Raw genomic sequence first — 11,712 nt, 5'->3', positions numbered from 1 at the left:
TGAAGATGTTTCTCCTTCAAGGTCTATGACCCATTTTTTTCTGGCAGCAATTCTTGGATTCAGCTATAACATTTAACTTGTGATTGTGCAAGTAGTCTGTGGTATTATATCTGATGTTGTGGGCATTTATATTGATAAAGAGTACAGGAGAAACCTTTTGTCTCTGTTCCCTGGAAAGCCTAGTTACAAGGAGTAAACAAAGAACAAATAATTTTGTTTACATGTCATTGGTGAGAACAGTTCATATCTGTCTTTTTTTTCTATCTTAATGTGCCTATTGCAATGAGTAACAAAAAATGATGAAGGAGATATTTAGCCAAGAAAAGAGTAGACATATTTGAAGTACAGAAGAAGAAGAAAATACTAAATCTAATTGAGTCAGTAGGAGGAAAAAAATAAAAAATCTCTGGTATATTTAAATTAGGGTCTGGAAAATACCCCGTTAGCCCCAAATCAGCCACAGATTTGTTGTAAGTATGCTTTATGTAAATATGAATTTGCTTTCTTTGAATAGATTATAAAGGCATAGACAGGATGGCTAATGACTAAGGAATGTGAATCAGGTACATAAGTCCAGGGGAAAAAGAAGGTGGTGGGGAAAAGCAACTTTATTGCTTATGGTACGCATTAGAACAAGATTGAACAGACAATGAAAGACTGCTTTAAAACAAGATATTCCTAAAACTTGGGAAAACAAACGCAAAAAGAAGGCCAGATCAAGACATGCGGGAGCACAGAGTGATGCAAATGTTCAACGCAGTATTCTTTCCATAACAGTTATTTGTTTAAAGGAAAGGTGTCTAGCATGTAAGGGAAAGGTGAAGCACTGTCACTAGGGGCAGCTATCATTTCTCCAGACTGAAAAACTCAGCGACAGGGGAAGCCTCAATATTCTCTTATTTGGCACAAACGATCTCTGCAGTGATTGATTTACTCTCCACAGAGTACATTTTAGTGGATAGCTACACATTCTAGTGTAGGCGTCATCGTTCACCTTGATTTTTCCAAGTATTCTTCCCAATCTCATTACTTTCCAAATCAGGTGTTCTATTAATTTTACTCCATCTTATTACATCTCCAGGGATGTTTTAGTATCTCTTATGGATTAAGGGCAATTGCCCCCTTATCTCATTTTTAACCTCTTTTTGAAGTGCTGAAGCAATCTAAAATTGTACTGTAGAGGAATATATGGCTCCAATGACAAATACACTGCTGTTCTTGTCATTGGAGGTGAGGGAGGCTCCAGTGAAAGAGATGGGGCAGTACGGGATATGGGAGTAAATCACATTGCTAGTTCCTGCATGGTCTTCTTACATTCCTACACAGGAGAAATCAGGTACAGATGCCAGTGTTCACTTCAGGAAGGGAGAAGAGGTCCCAGAGACACCACAGAGCCAAAGAAATGTATAGAAGGGATGAGTCAGTTTTACCAATGGAGATTCCTAGGACAAGTTCTCAGCAGTTAGAAGGTGTGTTAATGAACTTAGGGACAATTTTAGCATCAGATAGCCACCTCCTTTTTCCCACTGGTTGCTTTTTTGTCTCTCCACCCAGCCCAAAGTGACTGTAGCTGGGATTGTAACAGCAGCACTGCTACCAATCAAGTCTGAGTCCTCTCTGTGGCTGAACCCTGAGGGTGTTTCTGTGTAAGGGGCCCATAAGTAGCTAATCTCAAAAGCATGGTATATAACAGAAAGGAGCTTTCAAAATGATTTATTCATTCCATAAGGATAAAAACCCTGTGGGGGAGTAAGAATACTGAAATGTGTTCATGCATCAAAATTTTAGTCACAAAGCCAATATTCCTACTAGTGGAAAAAAAATAATATAGAGGGAAAATACAATTTGAGGGTGTAAAGGAAACACTATTTGCATAAGAAAGAAATTATGACAAAAGTCATGCATACTTACAAATATATCTAAATCTTTATAAGCAAAATCTGTGCCCGGAAACAGAATCTGTTTTTAAAAATTAAAGTATGCAAGGTAAGCTAAGCCTCTATAATTACATTTTGCGTGTAAAGAAATTGTGTGGGTAAAAAAATAATGACTGTCTTTTTGTTAGACTTTCAGTCCTGTCCTTTCATTTCTTTTCTTTCCTTTTATTTTAATCAAGATAGATCTAAGGAGCCAGGAATGGAGATGTTGACTTCTTAAGAAACTGATGATTGCATGAACTACTTGAATAAACAAGAGAATTATGATTTTTCTTTGGGACAGAAGCCTTCTCATACCCAACAGAGTCCATCCACCTTCTTGAGTCTGTGGAATCCAACTGTGTTCTTTTCTGATGTTAGAGCACACCAGGTTGTTATGACTTATTTATAAAAGATTCTTGCAATGCTAAAGAAACTAATTGTCATTCTTTTAATTTTTGTTAAAATAAATAAATGAATCTTGGTGTCTTTTAGAGCTCAGACTTATTAAGTTCTAGGCCAGCCCTGTTAGATTATTAGGCCACTGACATTTCACTGGACTCTGGCCAAAGCACAAGGTATCACATTCACGTTTAGTATCTCTGGCTCCTGTTGGCTTTACCTTTAGAGAAGCTGCCTGTTAAAATTCTGATTTGAAAAGGACTCTCAGAGAAGAATTTCCATGGTCTAGCTCTTGTCTCTTGAGTTAATTTGCCAAGAGACTAACTGTGTATCCTGTGGGTCTGTGTGGAGTCAGAATCCAGAAATGAGCCAGTAGATCTCATTACAAATGGATCACGCAAGGAATACTGGGCAAGCTTTGATCTCACATGGCCTGGTATTTACTCTTTGTAGGGAAAAACAGCTCGACTCAGATGAAGATGTGTTGAATGTCACATGGTACCATCTTTTGTTCTTTTGAATCATGTTAGAATATAGCCCTTGTTTAGTTACTATTGGCGAAAATGAACCTGTATAAAAGTCAAATGTGGTGCTTCTTGGCGTATATAAAATGAACTTATTTCTTCTACTAGCAGGAGACATATGTGGGTTTGGTTAAGTAATGATTAGGTTTTGGAGCAGAGACTGAAAATGGAGCATAAACATTTCTTTTTATTTGTAGGAATATGCCAAGAACTTAAGGCAGATGATTTGTTTTAGGTAATCGTTCACATTCTCATCCTCTTCATCATCATACCTAACACGTACTAAGCACTTACTATGCCAGCACCTGTACTGAGTAGGTGCTCTGTATGTGTCATCGTATCTAATCATCACAAGAACCCCATGATGTTACAATGAGAAGTTGCTACAGCAACTAGGGCTTTAGGTGAAATGCTTTGTATTTGTTTTTGCCCTCTCACTCCAGACACAGCTGGATTAGCCCCTCATAGACTACGGGCCTCAGTGCAGCTTATCAGCAACATTAGATTAGTTTTGCTTCCAGGTCCAGTGATTGTATGTGAACTGATCCAGGTGTGTTTATGAGTCCATATTGGGCTCATGGAAGAATGACTACAAAATCTAAATTAAAAACTCTGGAACACAAATGGAGTTTAGTTTATAAGTTAATCAGTGACTTAGTTTTATTAAGGTGAGGATTAAAGGTGACTTGGGTTATGTTTCACTTTTCCTTCTGTTCTTCGACACCTATCATTTCAAAACAATAGAAAGTGTCATGAATACTTAAAAAGTCTTCATATTGCTCTTCAAGTGTGACTATACATTGGTTCTCTCTAGGGATGATAAGAGAAAATCTCTTTTCATCCACAGCTTAATTTAAGTTCAAACTAAGATATATCCCAAACTCAAGGAGACATCATTGCCTTAATATTAGACCTCTCCACAGAGTTTCCCATATAAAATACAGAGAAAACGTCAAGCATTTTCATCAAACAAAAATTCTTTATAGACTTCTCTGGTAAAACCAGTCCTGAAGCCATGTGGTTAATTCTCTGACCCGTTTTTCTACAGCCACACAAATAAGAGTCAGATCCTTACTTGTATAAGATAGAGGCTCAAAAAATTGCTTTTTCTCATTAGAGATGATTCCAGATTTTATCTATTCTTTGCATATCCATGTACTGCTTTTCCCTATGTTCTACTGCCCTTAGTGACAAGTGTGGGTAAAGTGGAAATTATTAAGGTTTTTAACAATGAATCACTATCCAATCATATTTCTAAGTCATAATCAGTTCCCTTCATTCCCTTATGGATTCTGAATGCTCAAGTTGTTTCCTTTGTGACTTTTGCTCCTTTCTTTGTTGTGGTAACCACTGTACCTGAGAAAAATGTTCAGAGCAAGTTGCTAGAAATCTCATCTCTCTTTTAAATGATGTTAAAATGGAACTCTTCTTTCTTTAGTTTTGAACAAACCATTGATATGATAGCTATTACATAATAAAAAAGATTGGCACAGATCCACTCATATAAGAATTTGTAAAGGAAATGATTAAGAATCAGCTCAATGATTCGTTTCCTTTGACCAGGATAAAGTATGCAGAGGAGACAGAATGTGGGGTTAGGAAAAAACTCCAAAAAACTTCTTTGAGAGAGCTGTGGTTTTGCTGTTGTTATTGCTTTGAAACAGTAGTGGGTCATGTACCTGGTAACTTGAGAGGATAATGTTAGTCTTTCTACTATCTTCACCTCATGCTTAGTGAGGGGGCTTCTGTGGGATCAATCAGACATCTTGAAATATGCTCCTTGTTATTTGGAGACTCAGAAGACTTGAGAAACCTAAAACCACTGTAGAAGCAGGAAAGCGTTGTCTACATTAAGTTTATCCTGGTTTCTAGAATTAATGGGGACAAGGCATGCATGAATGTTTATTTTGGATGAGGCATAAGTCATGTAGACAAAAGAGCTGATGTGTGGCCATATTGAATTGTGTCCACAAGAGCCATCTCAAGGGACAGAGCGTTCCTGAAAGCAAGAAATTAGAAATACTAGATCCTAAGAAGTTGCAAGGGATCCCCAGAACAAATAAAATCTCCAGCTCAGGTGGAGTTAAAAGGGGGAGGAGGATATCAACCTGAGATAGAAGAAAGCCAAAAGATATGAGGTATGGGTTACAACCTAGGCTAATTATTGTTATACAGAATCTATATTAAGATGACACAGACTTATTAGAGTGTCAGTTCCAAAAATGAAAGCACCATGATTGTTTCACTCAATATATATTTTTTTTCATTTGGCATAGCACCTTGTATAGAGTATTTGCTAAAAAGAATTAAATGAATGGATGATGTCATTTGAGAGTACACTGGCTTCCTTTCTTAAAACTTGTTTTAGGTCCCTTGGCAGAGGAAATTGTTAAATTAAGATAATCTACTATTGAGCTCTAATATAATGTTAGAGCAAACAACATGTCTACATGCTCTTGGTAGAAATATGTGCTATATAAGAGACTGGTCTTTCTAGTCCTCACAGTACAAGTGTATGGAAAGGAGGTTCACGTTAAGAAAACATAAGGCCATAAGGCAAGCCCTGAGTCGTGAGAGGGCGATTGGAAACTAATTTCCTACATTGCTAAAGTCTCCATCTAACTCGATGGTTTTTACTTCTCCAAAGATGAGGTCAAAATGTGCTTATAAAGACTCTGCAACTGCACTTAAGTACCTCAGCAAATCTCCCCAGGTTCTACCTGCTTTTTTGCCCCAACCCTCTTGATCCATTACAGAGTTCTCAGATTCTACCCTGCTTCCTTGTAGCTGCTGCCTGCTATTTTGTTCATCCTAGGTGAAGTTAGAAATAATCCATTTGGTTAGTATTCTAAAGACCACCGGGATGCTATCTTTCTGATTTTCCTTGGTTTTATGCCCCATTATCTGTGGACAAAGCCTACTTTATTTCCCATCCATAGCAAAATTCTCTTTGGGGTCTATGCTTCCCTAAGAAATCACTTCATATCTGTTAAAGATGTGCCAGGAACTATATTCAATGGTTTACATAATAATGAAAGTAACTAATAATAATAACATCTGAGAATTATTTTATAGTGAGGTAGGGCCTTATGGAATTCATGTGAGCAATGTTCTTGAGGACTTCAGGACAGTATTATGAAAACCAAGCATCGTATAATACTATTTAGATTTTTGATTAAAACAGGCATGTTTGCCTTTACACAAAATGATTTTAGACTCATACCTTTTTAATTTTTCATTTTCCTTTTTCTAGTTTTATTTTCTGTTTCATTACTTGCTTTCAGGTTCTCAACTATTGCTTACTTATCTCATCATAATTGTGTCCGTGGCATAATCTGAGACCTCTTTTTAATTGATTTGTAACTGGAAAAGCAAATAAAATGATTTATATTGCAATTCTATGCCCATTTTGAATTATTAATAAAATGATTATTAGCACCTTTTAAGTATTGCCACTGTTCCACTAGTACTCTGGCTTTATGATATATCTTTTTAGTTACTTAAAGGTTTTCCTCCCCGTACTTTGCAATCTGATTTTTATGGACAATAAAACACCAATTTCCAAATAAGTAGACATAATAGAAAATGTTTGGGACTACAACAAGCACTAAACAAATTCAGGTGGCAAGGTGGCACGGCAGCACGATACTGTGTGTGTGTGTGTGTGTGTGTGTGTGTGTTAGGCATACATGTAGACAGGAAATTCGAAGAAGAAAGAGCTACAGATATAGGATCTAAGTTCCATTTGCCTTTAGATGTTTGTAATTTCATTTCCAAGTGCTCTTATTGACTCAAGACTTTAGCTCCATACCAGGGGTTTGATGACGACATATCCTTTCACTGCATAGCTCAGAGTTCACCAACCCAAAATACTGAGATTGAAGGAGGAGCCTTGATGTGCAAACAGCATATCTTCTGCAGACAGTGCAGAGTCACACATGTACAAATCCCCAATCTCTTCTACAAAGGACTAGTTCAGATCAAACCTTCCTCCATAGGCATCCTGCTCCTGTCCCAGGACAATCATGGGATGAGCTCCCACAGAGTAACCCTGCCTCAAGTCCTTTCTCACCAGGGGCTTCCCATGAACCTCAAATTCGGCAATGCCAGAGGAGAACTACTAGGTGGTACAGATGTGCACCAGGGAGGGGAATTCTTCCATAACTTTGAAGGTAACTATGGTTCATTCACTGTACAGAGTACACTTTCCACTGTTTCTTTACAAATTAGTAGCTCATTATCATCATACTGGACACTGTAGGAAAAGAGGCTATAGGCATGAGAGAGGTCACTTAAGGCTCAAAAACACAAGATAAAGTTCTGCAGGAGTATCTTCAGCTTTGTAACCAAATTCACATGGTCACTAGAAGATTCTCTAGGGAACACAAATACCTTTCCACTGAGGTTGTGGAATAAAGAAATATAATGACCTTCACCATAAATGCAGGAGAAAAATACCACATGCAGTCTTTTTTTTCCTCATGTTATGCTCCTTGACCATCCCCTGACCACCTTACCTACCTGACCAAAGGTTTCTGTGAGAATGGTGAAGATAGAGACCCATTGGAGCATCTCCTTTATGTTCTTGACCTGAGGCTGTTATAGCAGCAGTGGTCACTAGGATGAGAGGACAAACAATACAGTGGTTTTTCACCCAGTTTTTGAGGTTCATAGTCATAGACCTCAGACTATTCTGAGTTTTTATGTACCTGTGGGTGAGGATGGGAGATGGAGAGTACTGATAACATGCGAATGATTTTCCAGGCCTGTTCCCTGGTGCCAATAATCAGAGCTACTTGTGGGAAAAGAGGGGTGGGCTATGGGTTAGGAAATCAATGGAGTTATTTATTAGATATAGGGGACTGCCAGAGCCCTATTCCCTTATGACCCAGATTCTAGCACTGGAAAGACAGTGGTTGTGTAGCTACAGTGTAGTGAATGAGATGAGAGGCCAAGTCTGTCACATCAGGAGGGGTTCAGATCAAACTCCACGGGCCCCTCTGTCTGATGATCTTTTATGCTCAGTTTTGAGCTCCTGAGTCATGTAGACGGTGTCTCTGAGATCCGGCCTCTTGTGGGCTGTGGGTGAAAGGCTTTTTCTTCCTTTTATAGTTTTGTAAAGTAGTCTTCTGCTTGTAGGACATTCTGGGATTCTGCTTTCTGCCGAAGACCCTGAAAATTTGCTTCACCTTTGATTAATTCAATATTGAGTGATATGTTCACGCCATTGCTAAGAGGAAAGAGAGAATTAGAGTACAGTATGTACTTTCTGTCTCCCTGAAGCTTAGTATTTTCAGCTACTATTACTAAGCTCTTTGTTTTTCTTTTTCTTTTTCTTTTTCTTTCTTTCTTATCATGGTGTTTCCTTTTGCTAGATTTTCCCATACATTTCTCATTATGACTAATTTTTCCTGGTGACTTGCTTACTCTCTGCAGCTTTCCTCTCTTCTTCCTTGAGTCCCTGGCCATCTTTGGTGAGGATGTAGTCAATATATTACACTCACATTTATTAATTAATTCCCAGGCATTGCACTAGATGCTGTGGATTCAGTGATTTTCCCTGGCATAACCCCAGGGACTTCTGTCTACATTCTCTCTGCTATTACTTAAAATGCCACACGTATTAGCGACCACTCATACCTGCTCTGCCTCTATGATATCTAACTGAAACTTTCTTTTCTAGCCACATTATTTTCCATCTTCCTCATATCAAAATTTTATGGAAACATTTTCATCCTATTATCTAGTCTTTTGTTCATTTCCTCTTTTTTCAGCTCATTTCAGACTTCTAATCAGCTTTTTCAATGACACAATAACTATTCCCAAGAAATCACATTCTCTACAATTATTAAAATTACCCTTCGAATCCTCTGCTCTAGGCAGTTCCTATTCTCTAACTTTTTTCCTAAGCTGAATCCCAGGTTGTAGAGCCTTATCTGGAATGTTGCACAGTAAAAGTTAGTGTTGGAGTGGGATTATACACCTTACTGTCTCCTGAATTAAATACCATTTATCTTGGAAGTCAATGCCATTCAGTCTGGCTCCAGCCTGGATCTCGCCTCTTAGTCAGACCCTATCCTCTAGTTAAATGCCTCAGTCATTCCTCATACATGCCTGGCTTTCTTTTTTTTATTTATTGTCTTCATTCTGTCTTGAATTTCTTTCTTATCAGTCTCTGTTACATAAAATTCTAACCATTTTTCAAAATCAATCTCAAAAGTTATGTGTTTCAGGAAGGGTTTTCTGATGTCTCATTTGGACATTACTTTTACCTCTTTTTAATTCCTTATAGCTTAAGAGCAAAGAATTTGGAGGGAAGTTTACTAATGGTTGACTATTGTGAAAGTCAGTAAACCTCCTTGAACCTGGTTTCTTTTTCTGCAAAACAAAGATAAAACTATTCACCTCATAGTATTTTTGTGAGGGTAAACAGGATATCATAATGTGCATGAGATACATGGAAAAGTGTCTGAATAGTTTTTGTTATTATTATCATTTTGAGACCTTTTATGGATATTACCATTGTGTGTCTCATATTATAGATATTAGTGTATTTACCTTTTATAAATTTGGGCATTAGGTTTTATTCATTTTTCAGTCACCCATTTCACTTAACAATTAATTCTGCCCATGAAAAAAGCCTAGTATATATTTGTGAAACTAATGGATACAAGCAGGGTGGGGACTTTTTACATAAAATAATTTAGTAGCAATAGGAAGTAGAATCCAATTGAGTAATACAAGCAGATCATGCTGGAAGTAGAAGCTGTGAAGTAACTTTTATTGGAAATCCAGGGGCTATGCAATTCCCTTTCCCAGATGCTATGAAGTGCCATAAAATTTAGAGAACATAGAGTTTACCAGCTGCTTCTAGTTTTTTTTAATAAATTAATATATTATCATTCTATCTACCAAAACCAGTTTGGAGATTCATATGGATTAGAGTCTTCTCTATTGTAAGATGAAGTTGTGACCATTTTCCTGGGAGATGAAGTTGTGCTCATTTGCCTGGGTGATGAGGAGTTTCTACTGCTATCAGAGTCAAGTGCTAGGGTTTATAGGTGGACACAAAAATGGCATGCTCAGACAAGCCTGGCTGGAAAGCAGGTTTTATAGTAGAATGGGAAATAGGGGAAAAGGGTGGAACTTGATTTTGTTCTTTAGTTTCTTTCTCTGGAATGTGTTTATTAGGCCTTAGAAGAGATAAGCTCAAGCTTCAGAAGTTATCAAAATGGAAAATGAGGGTTCTTTCTGTTTCGGAAAGAAAAGCTCTGATGTCAGAATATAGGAAAATGAATCCTGGGTCTTCAGAACTGGGTGAAGTTCTCGAAATGAACCAAATTCCTTTGGTTGCTGAGAGGCTCTTGGGTGCTTTCCTGCCAATGACATTTTGGATGAGAGATGATTCTTGTCTAGGTGACTCTGGAAGGGGTAATGTTAGTAGAGGAAAGATGACAGTGTGTTGGATAGAATCAGGGCCACCAGTGTGCCTCAAAGAGACATGTCTTCATTATATCAGTTGGCATGCAGTAAAGTTTGCCTTCACAGAGGATGGGAGAAAAGGGCATTGGTGATGCCAGTAAGAGGGCATGGCATAAAATCAGTACTGGAAAAGGCAGAGGTGTGAGATCTAATTGCAGATTACCTGAGGGGTTAAATAATATTTGGAACATACTTTCTAAGGTCTAAGAAAAAAGGGCAAAGATGAGATTTTAAAAAATAAAAATGTATAGAATATGAAGTCAAATTTTATTCCAAATTTCTGATTGTGTATGATTCGGAAGAAAATGGTGCTACTGATCCAGATCGAACAGTTGAGAAGTTCATTTGGAAGAGGTGAAGAGTAGGTGATATATTTAGTTCCTAAAATTTGAAATGATAGTATGACCTACACAGAGAAAAGGCCATTGAAAAAATTGAAATATGTGAGTGCCATCTAGGATTAGAAATATAAGTTTCAGAGGAATCAACATATCAGTGATAAAGAAACAAATAAATTATCTCCCTTAGTGGCAAAGAGAAGAGGGAAAAAGTCAGGGAATGTAGCACTGACTTGTGGGAGCACGTGCATTCCTGGGGTTGGAGGCAAGGAGAGTCAAGGAGGGAGACAAATAATGTTTGGCAGAGACAAGGATAGTGTGTGTAGTGTCATGGTAACCAAATTACTTTAAGTTTCTAGGAAATAGCATCCAGTGGTATTAAATGCATCAGAAAATCTATGTATAAGGATGCCGAATTGAGCAATAAAAACTTCATTGGTGACCTTTGAAAGACCAATTTTCGTAAAGTGACCATGACAGAAGCCAGATTGCCAGGGGTAATGTAGAGAGAAAAAGGAAGGGAGTCTGTTTCTGAGGTTTAATAATTCTGACAAAGAACAAAAGAAAAGAAGTAAGATTCTCTATAAGGGACTCCGTAGGCAATGTGTATTGCCCATAAAGATTATAAATGGTTTCTTCTTAACAGAGAGGCTTTTGTATCTCTGCTTCTCACCACATAGCATTTCACCCAATGACAAAATCAGTGTCCACCTGATATTATAAGTGACCTTTCTATCAAAGTAGCTGTTTCAGACTCTAAATGCCAGGCTCCAAACTACTGGCAAACGTCTATCTCTCCTTACAGTTCTGGCCTAGTCACAAACTGGCCTGTCCCTGGTCTTGCTAATACATAGGAGTTTTTTTTGATCTAAGTCCTCTGTCCTAATTTTAAGGTTCATTTATAAAAGAAAGTATCTAGTAAGTTTGCCATCTTCTACTTTTGGGTTAAGTCTGACATCTACACCATGCTACCTCAATGAAATCTTACTTCTGAATTCAGAATCAACTGAAACTCCTCTCGAGAATGTCACAATATTTATTTCTTGGTCT

At 37.7% G+C, this 11,712-nt stretch overlaps 1 pseudogene; it reads right to left on the bottom strand.

Moving 5' to 3' along the window:
• Nucleotides 1–6,641: 6,641 nt before the first annotated feature.
• Nucleotides 6,642–7,514, bottom strand: LOC107508887 (annotated as a pseudogene).
• Between the last annotated feature and the right edge of the window lie 4,198 nt (nt 7,515–11,712).

Source organism: Rousettus aegyptiacus, unplaced genomic scaffold (genome assembly GCF_014176215.1).
Source record: "Rousettus aegyptiacus isolate mRouAeg1 unplaced genomic scaffold, mRouAeg1.p scaffold_m13_p_17, whole genome shotgun sequence".
Taxonomy (NCBI): Eukaryota; Metazoa; Chordata; class Mammalia; order Chiroptera; family Pteropodidae; genus Rousettus; species Rousettus aegyptiacus.
Note: the sequence above shows the minus strand (reverse complement) of the source record. Positions and strands in the feature narration are given on the sequence as shown.